The 10,319-nt window shown below is 51.7% G+C and overlaps 1 pseudogene; it reads left to right on the forward strand.

The window, feature by feature from the left end:
- Positions 1-2,341: 2,341 nt before the first annotated feature.
- Positions 2,342-5,158, forward strand: LOC116547039 (annotated as a pseudogene).
- Positions 5,159-10,319: the final 5,161 nt, after the last annotated feature.

Consider the following 10,319-nt stretch of genomic DNA (forward strand, 5'->3'; position numbering starts at 1 on the left):
AAAGAAAGAAAGAAAGAAAGAAAGAAAGAAAGAAAGAAAGAAAGAAAGAAAATGACCTTCCCCACACCTTGACTTTGGATTTGCAGCCTGCAGAATTCTAAGGAAAAAAATGTCTGTTATCTGGTCACCCAGTGTGTAGAACTTTGTTCTGGCCGCATAGTGGACAAATACAATGGCTTTGCTGTTAGCAGCCCACACCCACATTTCCTGCACGGAAGGCATGGGACTCCCCCGTCCCCTCTGCCCAAGCCCAGCCCTGGACTCTGAGCTGGCATGAGCTCACTGGGTAGGCTGCAGGCAGCAGGCAGGAGTGGGGCCCTGATGGAAGGGTGGTGCTGGGCACTGAGGGTGGGCAGAGGGACGCTCACTTGCTCATGTGGCTCAGCTTCGTGGAGGCATCAGGAGCAGGAGTGAAGGAAGCAGAGTGACAGGGACCACTCACGGGGAGACAGATGGGCAGTCTCCTCCACACGCTGGAGATGACATTGGGGGCACCTGCTCCACCCACAGCCATACACTCAAACTGCCCCACACCCCGTGCTGGGCCAAGAAGCAGCTCTGTTTGTGTGGTATGACCTTGGTGGTCAGATCAGGCAGGGACACCTTGACCGAGACTAGAGCATCAGAATCTCTCCCCAGCAACACGGCCATGGGGTCATCTGAACAGAGGACGAGCAACCACAGACTGCAGGGCTACTAACAGCCAAGTGCACAGAGAGGCAGAGGTGGGGCAGAGAGGGCAGGTGCAGAGGGAGGGGAGGGGCTGGGCTGAGGCTGCATGGCCCAGGAAGCGGGGGAGCCTGAAGGAGACCCTAAGCAGAGTTCCTGTGGGCTTTCCAATGTGTGGTCCTGCTGAGGCCTGGCTGCCCTGTGATCACAAGCCCAGGACCTGCAGTCACTACCGTCCTGTCCTTCTGGCCTCCTTTTGGGTCCTCCCTCTGCACAGCCTGCAGGCAGGCTCAGGCTGGGATCTGCCATATGGACCCTGAGGCAGGCTTTCTTACACTTTCCATGGAAACTCTCCAGCTGATAGAAGAAGTGAACACCCCCAAGCTGGGGCCACATTCTCCAGTGTTCTGTGAAATTTTTGCAAGGTTGGTGGTTCATCAAAAGATTCATGATTTAGAAATGGAACTCTTGATATTTAGGGAGAATTTTCACATACTCCTGAAGAGCTCCTCCTTCTCCAGGGCTGGGTCAAAGTCCAGTGTCCAGAATCCCCCGGTCAGCAGTCCTCTCAGCTTCCCCATTTACCCAGTGTCCAGCCTGCGTGGGCCCTTCAGTCCCAGTGGCCATGGTGAGGCTGGGCCCCTGAGCCTGGTCACCTCTAGGGACCCGCTGCTTGTCCAGTGGTGTGCAGGCTCCATCTCTCACCCCTGACCTCTGCCTGCTCCCTCCCTCCCTCCCCACTCCCTCATTCACAGACACTGAGCGTCGCCTCTCAGGAGTTTCCTCTTCACACAAGATGGAAGAGAGTTTAACTTCAGGCACTTTCCACTGTACCTTAGTCCATTTTGCCTGCTATAAAGAAACTACCACAAACTGTATAATTTTTAAACAACAGGAATTTATTTAAAATGGTTCTGGAGGCTGGGAAGCCCATATCAAGGCGGATTAGGTTTCCGGTAAGTCAGCTCTCTGGTTCGCATTAGCATCTCTTGGCCAACAATGTCTTCTCTGTCCTCCCATGGTGGAGGGGGCCTCTTCTATAAAGGCACTAATTCCACCCATGAGGATCCACCCTGGTGACCTAATCACCTCCCCAAACCCCCACTTCCTCATACCATCTCTTGGGGGTTAGGATTTCAACATATGAATCTTGAGGGGACACTAACTTTCAGGTCACAGCATTTGGACTTATGCCATTGCCCCCGCCCCTGACCCTCTAATTCTTGGGCCGTCGGACTCAGACTGAGGCACACCACTGTCATTCTTGGTTCTGTGGCTTGCAGATAGCAAACTGTGATACTTTTCAGTCTCCATAACCACATGAGCCCATTCCTATAATAAAACTCCTCTCACATATACCTGTACATATCCTGTTGGTTCCATTTCTCTGGGTAACCCTGGCTAATACACACTGCAAGCACCTGTGTAATACCAAGGGCCTAGCCATCTGCTTGAAATGTAAAATAGAAAACACACACACACACACACACACACACACACACACAGAGAGAGAGAGAGAGAGAGGGAGAGAGAGAGAGAGAGAGACAGAGAGACAGACAGAGAGAGAGAAAGAGAGTGAGGCCCTGCCCGGAGCCACCTGCCCAGTGTTTGTCCCCAGACCAATGCTCAGTCCCCTTTGCCTGTCTCCATCACAAGCGCTGCCAGCCTGTCTGACAAACTGCCCTACAAAGTTACTGACATAGGCTTGGCCGCCTGGGGACAGGAGGCCCCGAACATTGCAGAGAATGAGATGCCAGGCCTGACGTCCATGCGGGAGCTGCACTCGGCCTCCAAGTCACTAACGGGCACGCACATGGCTGGCTGCCTGCACAGGACCATGGAGACGGCCATCCACATTGACACCCTCATTGGCCTGGGGCCCCAGCGGCAACGTCTTCCCCACCCAGGACCATGTGTTGGTTGCCATTGCCAAGGCTGGCATTCCAGTATAGGCCTGAAAGGGCAGAAGAGCAAGGAGTAACCGTGGTGCATCGAGCAGTTGCTAATTCAAGGATGGGCCCCTGAACATGATTCTGGAGGATGAGGGTGACCTCTCCAACCTCTTCCACACTAAGTACCCACAGATCTTGCTGGGCATCTGAGGCACCTCTGAGGAGACCATGGCTGGGGTCCACAACCCACACAGGATGATGGTCAGTTGGATCCTGAAGGTGCCTGCCATCAACATCAGTGACTGTCACCAAGAGCAAGTTCAACAAGCTCTGTGGCTGCTGGGAGGACCCCATAGATGGCATCAAGTGGGCCACAGAGGTGACGATTCCTGGCAAGGTAGCGGTGGTAGCAGGCTGTGGCAATGTGCCCAGGCCCTGCAGGGTTGTGAGGCCCATGTCATCATCACAAGATCAACCCCATCAGTGCACTGCAGGCTGCCATGGAGGGCTACGAGGCGGCCACCGTGGACAAAGCCTGTCAGGCAACATCTTTGTCACCACCATGGGCCGTGTCAACATCGTCCTTGGCTGGCACTTAGAGCAGATGAAGAATGAGGCCATCATGTGTAACACTGGACACTTTGATCCTGTGTGACACTGGACACTTTGATGTGGAGATTGATGTCAAGAGGCTCAGCGAGAACGCTGGGGAGAAGGTGACCATCAAGCCCCAGGTGGAAGAGTACTGGCTGAAGAACGGGCACCACACCATCCTGCTGGCTGAGGGTCGGCTGGTCAGCCTGGGTTGTGCCATAGGCCATTCTGGCTTTGTGATGAGTGACTCCTTCATCCACCAGGTGATGGTGCAGTTTGAGCTGTGGACCCACCTAGATAAGTACCCCACTGGGGTTCACGTCCTGCCCAAGAAGCTGCATGAGGCAGTGGCTGAAGCCCACCAGGGCAAGGTGAATGCGAAATTGAGCAAGCTGACTGAGACGCAGGCCCAGTACCTGGGGCATGTCCCCTGATGGCCCCTGGAAGCCTGATCACTGCCACTGCTGTGAGCCAGGCCTGTGTTTCACCTTCCAGCTGCGGTCCTTGTTCAGGTCCTGCCTCTTCTTCCAAAGAGCAAATGGCACCAACTTTGCAATTGTTTTATCAGTGTCCCTCATCGACTCCCCAGGGATGGTCACTCAGCTTTTGGCTTTGCTGAACCCCTCATGCTATTCCAAGTGTGTCCGGGGGACTGAGAGTCCCCTGCTCAAACCCTGGTCACGTCAGAGGTACGTGGGAGACAGCCACAGGGAACCCGGAGCTGAGCGGTCTCAGAACTGCTCGCTAAGTCAGTCCTTCCTTAGCCTGGGAGTCAGCAGTGGAGTCACAAGGCCCATGTACTTCACCATCTAGGCCTTCACCTGGCCTGCGGACTCACACCGTGTGCTTGGTTCACAGGTTCAGCAGTTCCTCAGCCCCTGACAGATGAGAAGGAGCTATATTGAGGGGCAAGGAGGAGCTAGTGTTTCAATTTTCCTGAGAGCTTGTCTTAGTGCTGGGCCTTCTCTTAAACCTGGTAACAATGAGGCTGGTACCTTCAGTCCCTGTTTTATAGGCGTTAGAACAGACTGTTAAGGGACAACTGAGGAAGAACAGAGAAGTGACAGCAAGAGCTTGAGAGGGGCCAGAAAATCATCAAACAGGCACAGATCGGCCACCACTTTGTAACAAGAGGGTTCCTATCACAACCCTGGTCAAAAAGACAATACTTTGGCTTATAATGTTGATAATGTTAAAAGAAAGCAGGAAGGTAGGTAAATAAAAATCTCGATGCCAAAATAAAAATAGAAACAGAGAGAGAGAACACAAAACAGAATGAATATTTCAATAGATTACCTGACCATATATGTAAATTACCCAGCACAGCACAGACAGAAGCACTAGGCAGTGCTTGAGACATGGAGGGCCCTCCTGCCCCTCTGTCTTCCTGTCCATGCTGGGCCTACTCAGGACATCCTCGTGAGAAATGGAGAGCCCTCCTGCCCCTCTGTCTTCCTCCACATGCTGGGCCTACTCAGGGAATCCTGGTATTCACAGAAGGGGTCAGGGGAACTGTGTGAAGACCACAGCTTTGTGTAGGCACATGAGCTTCAACACAGGCGTGTGGATGTGTGCTTGTCCATGTGTGCATGCAGAGGGGTCCTGCAGCCATCCGTGGTGGGAGTCTGGGGGAGGCTACTGGCTTCAAAGAGCCTAAGCCATTAGCCCAGGCTTGGAGACTTGAGCTGAGGGATCGGAGGGAGGGGCTGAGCAGCAAGCTCAGTAGTAGCCCGGGCCAGCCAGAAGGACAGTCCACCCAACCATCAGGGGTGAGGGAGGCTCGCCCCAGCCCAGAGCTGGGTCCACTGGCCAGCCAGGTGGAGGGGTTGCTTCAGGCTCTGGTGATGACCTGGCAGGAGGCTGGAGACATGTTCCAGGCTGTAAGCCTCTGAGGGAAGCAGGTGGACACTTCCCCCATATCCCCACTTCTGGCTGCAGGTTCTGCCCTTGAGGACAGGAACCCAGTGCCCGGTACACCTCTGCAGACAGCTGCTCTGCATTGACTACCAGTTCCTCCACTTAAAGTTGTGGGATCTTCAGCAAGCTGCTATAAATTCTCAGACCTGTGGTTTCCTAATCTATTAAATGTGAAGAAAGCAAGCCAGGCTCACAAAGTGTGACTGAGTGTAAAGCAATTCACCCGTGGTGATCAGCAGCACACGCCCGAGGAGGATAAAACAGTTGACACACCTCGCCAGTGTTCTGAGGCGACATCCCACCTCCGAGGACCCAGGGTCTAGCACGGAGTAGAGGCTTAGTGTGTATCAAGGCCCCACTTGACTCTGGGAGTTCCGGCTGTGCCACTTTAATGATAAATGACCAGAGTGCTGCACTAAGGCAGCTTCATCGTTCAGCCACCATCTGGCAGGGCCTGCTGGTTCAGCTCCAGACCGTGGAAGGGGGCAACCTGGGGAAGTGCACAGGGCCCGGGGCTGCAGTCAGAAGACTCAGTTGCTAAAGCCCAGCCCAGCCCCCTGACACTTCCAACCACCTCACACCTCCTCTCACGGAGGCTCAAGCCCCTGGTTGGGGATGTGGGGTGGGGGATTTGAGGGCTCACCTTGTCACTAGGCATCCCCTGCCCCAATCACCTCCATGCCTCCCTGCTGGGGCACTTGGGTTGACAGTTGAAGTTTCAGGACACCAGGAAAAGTGCCTTAATAACATTTTCCTACAAATGGATAGCCTTTATTTTCCCATTGATTTGAGATGTTCCCTGTAGCACATTCTGTGTGGGTCTGGTTCCTGCCTTTATCCTGTCCCTCACTGTGGTGCTCCTCAGAGGACTCCCAAACAAAATAAACCTCCCACATGTACATTTTCCTCGGCAGTCTGTCTCTAAGCCTCTGTAAGAGGTTCAGCTAATACAGGTGTTCAGACCAGGTGTGCACATCTGCCTCCAAAAGTCCCACCAGGGTCTTCCATCAAGAGAGCTTTCCTACTAGGCTGGGAAAACCAGTAGGAGATCTAAAGCTCCAGGATCCTTGCCCTCAGTGACTGGCGTCCTAGCAGAGACGGGGCACTGTCCACAAATCTACCCCAACTCCTTCCTGGAAGCACAACTACTGAACTGTAACCTCCCCGAGGCTCAGGGGGATGTGTCTAAACTCATGGCAGTGGGAGGTGCACATGTCTGCCACCCAGCCTAGCCCTGCTCCTTCTGTCTGGCTGACCAGAAGGTGATCTCCAAAGAATGCTCTTGCCTGGCAGAGCATTTCCCCTGCATGCTGAGGCCCCTGAATGACCAATGGAGGCCTGCAGTGCCCCTGGGGACCTGGACCTTTCTGTGCCAACTTAGAGGTGACAAGTGCCCTGGCTTCTTGTGAGCTTGGTCGTTCCACGTGGGACTACTCGTAACCTCATCTGCTCTGGCTTATTCCAGCTCTGCAGGGGTGCTTCACATGACAGCCAGTGGACTCTCAGAAATGTGTGTTCTCATAGCTCCGGTCTACAATGAGGAATAAGCATTGCCCACCGTGTTCCCTTTTGTACACTTCTGTTTTGGGGCAGCTCTGAGGTGAGACTTGTTTTCTAAAAGTATGCTGCTCCCCTCGAGGAGGGGGCAGTGGAACAATGGCAGCCTGAGACTAGAAACAGCTAGTGGGTGCCCCTCAGGCATCAAAATAGTGAGTACATACTAACACTTCAAACAGATCCTCTAGGAGAGCACACTGAAATTCACCAGAGATGTGACAGGACTCACACACCGCAGAGGAGAGGGAAGCCTGCCGAGCTGGGACCCCCATGGAATGAAAAGGGGCTCCCTAACACAGGGAAGAGGTGAGTGAGTGAGAGAACCTTGAAATTTCACACCTCTGCCATAGATCTTTGCAATCCTCCTCCCAGGAGAGCTCCCTCATCGCCCCGGGCCCCCAGATGAACACAGGGAGCCTGCTTGAGGCTGTGCAGAGGCAATGCTTAAGCCTACATGGATCCCACAGGCTTCTGATCCCTGAGCAGCCTGGTGCCAGCTGCTGCTGCCCCACCATGGAGGGGAACTGGGCACTTTTACATGCCCCAAAGACCGATAACGCAGCTGTGGTAAAGAGGAGTGGGCAGACTACGCACTGCCTGGCTTCCCTCTGCTGCTGCTCTCTGCCAGACGGGAGTTGCCTGCTTTGCTGACAGGCTGCCAATGCCACTGCCCACCCCTGCCTCAGCATGACAGCCACAGCTCAGTGTTCCTCTGAGAGCCCAACCCCCAGAGGCTGCCCATTAACCCTTTCCACCACAGCCTGGCCTCTGCTGCCCTAGGCCAGGGAGGGAGCAGGGAGGCCAGGCACCTTCCTGAGTTCCCAACAGCAAAATCCAGCTTTGGGAGAGAAGTGCCTGCAGGCCGTGAGCCCAACAACTGCCATTGCTCATTGCCCCACCTGAAGGGTCCTGCCCTCCTGAGGGAAAGGCACACAGCACTGCCACCCTGCTGTGGCTGAACATTGCAGCTATGGCCTGGAGCCCTTTGGGAAGCCCAGCCCACACAGGCCTGTGATCTGTTAGGCTCCTGGGGACCAGCCTGACCCTCCCTATCACAGCCAGCACCTGAACTCTGGCTAGCTGGATCCAGGTCCAGCCCCATCAGGACTTCTATGTGCCATCTAGTGGGTCACTGAGAGGTGTGGGAGCTGGGGAATTGCCTAGCCCACTCCAACAGCGCTGGTACCTGACCACGCTCTCTGGGCCTGAGGTTGGGCCCACCCAGCCAGCCAACACTGCCATGATGACTCCCACCCACATGGCAGAGAGGGAGAGCCCCTCCCCCGTCTCCACGAGGCAGTGGCATTGCCACATTGGAGAACAGGCCAGCCATGCAACTGCCTGTATTGGGCCAAGTGCAGAGGTCCCACCCTGAAGCCACTCCTGCAGAGAGGCACACAGGACAGGCAGTTTCCCTGTGCCTCAGCCACTGTGGCTGGAGCCAGACCACAGCATGCAATTGAGCTGAGAGACACCAGTCCCGGAACAGGGGTGTGATAAGGAAGCTGATTGCATTCCTGCCTGTCTAGGACATGGAGCCAGTGCAGCACCCCCTCCCGTCACAGAGACCTATATGTACTTCATCAGGAGCTCTCCCAGCCACTCTCATAAGGGCTGATGCCTGTGCTTATCACTGGGGGCATTTGTGGGAAAGCCAGGGGGTCCAGCTCTGCCCAGCTGCATCCTCCCTTCCACGCCTCCCAACCTACTCTGAGCAGAAAGCTCAGGGCACCTGGCGTTCCGCTGTCCAGCCCATCACCTGAAACAATAGAGAGCACCTCAGTGAGCAAAGATCAAGGACACACCCATCTGTTTATGCCACAGCCAACTCTTATTTGTGGGTGTCACCTACTGGCCTGCAGGTTGAACTGCACAGCCCACTAAAAAGTGCACAGGGCTTCAGGAGAAAAGCAAGAACCCCTACCAACATGCTCTGCAGTGACACCCTCAAGGTGGGGGGATAACAGAGAAAATATCCCACATAAATGAAAATAAATGCAAAAATAAGAAGTATCATCTCCTCCGGATGTGAAGGAACCGGCATAAAAATTCTGGCACCATGAAAGATCTGAATTGTGACAGCATCAAATAATCACACTAGCTCTCTAGCAATAAGCAAGCCCCAACCAACATGAAAACTCAAAACTTAAGATAAAGAATTAAAAATATAGAATCCAGGGAAGGTCAATGACAGCCAAGTGAAAGTTGAAAACTAACACAAAGTAACCATGAAAACAATCCAGGAAATGAAGGAAGAGATAAATACCTTTTTTAAGAAAAGGAACTTCTGGAAATAAAAAATATACTTAATGAATTTCAAAATACAGTTAAAAGCTTTAACAATCCAATCAGAAGAAACTCAGATCTTGAAGAATGGTCTTTTGAGTGAACATAGTCTGACAAAAATAAAAAGAATTTTAAACACGAACAAAGCAACACAGGATTATATAAAATCACCAACCCTATAACTTATAGGCATTCCTGAGAGAGAAGAAGAAAAGGTAAGCAAACTGGAAAACTTACATGGAGGAATAATTCAGGGAAAATTTCTTAGTCTTGCTAGAGACATAGACTTCAAAATATGAGAAACTCAGAATATGCCTGCAATTTACAGAATGGGGGAAAATATTTGCAAATTATGCTTCCAACAAAGGACTAATATTCAGAATATATAAGAATGTCAAACAACTAAACAGAAAAAGCAAGCAGCTCCATTAAAAACTGAGTAAAGGTATAAACAGACATTTCTCAAAAGAAGAAATATAAGCAGCAAACACATGAAAAAATTCTCAATATCACCAATTATTAGAGAAAGACAAATGAATTCCACTCTGAGATATCATCTTACACCAGTCAGAATGGCTATTTTTAAAAAGTTAAAAAACAACAGATGTTGTTGTGGATGTAGAGAAGTGGAAACGTTCATACCCTGATGGTGGGAATGTAAATTAACTCAACATCTATGGAAATCAGCATGGAGATTTCTCAAGGAACTAAAAATAGAATTATCATGTTACTCAGTAATTCAACCACTAGTTATTTATCTAAAGGAAAGGAAATCATTATATTAAAAAGACACCTGTACTCATACATTTATCTCAGCACTATTCACAATAGCAGAGTCATGGAACCAATCTAAGTGTCCGTCAATGGTTAACCAGATAAATAAAATGTGATGTATATATACACTATGGAATATTATTCGGACATAAAAAATGAAATTATGTTCTTTGCAGCAACATGATGGAGGCGGAGGCCATTATCCTAAGCGAACTAACTCAGAAACAGAAAATCAAACACCGCATGTTCTCCCTTATAAGAGGAAACTAAACAATGCGTACAGATGGACATACCAGTGGAAACAAGAGATGCTGGAGACTCCAAAAGGGAAGAGGGTGGGAGAGAGATGAGGGTTGAAAGACTATCTATTGGAAACAGCATTCAACATCTGGGTGATGAGTACATTAGAAGCCCAATCTCCACCAGTACACAATATACCCATGTAACAATCATGCACATGATCCCCCTGAATCTAAAATTTAAAAAGGCAGCCCACCTGCAACTCAGCCCACCTGTGTGACCAAGGGCTGTGCCCCTTTTCTCCCTTCACTAGGGTGAGGAACCCCTGACTGATGCCAAACCCGGGGGATCAACTCATCTGGAGAGGAGGAGGCAGGGCAGGAGTGGCCC

This window comes from Sapajus apella, unplaced genomic scaffold (assembly GCF_009761245.1).
Source record: "Sapajus apella isolate SASKATOON/1434 unplaced genomic scaffold, GSC_monkey_1.0 scaffold1932, whole genome shotgun sequence".
NCBI classification, from domain to species: Eukaryota; Metazoa; Chordata; class Mammalia; order Primates; family Cebidae; genus Sapajus; species Sapajus apella.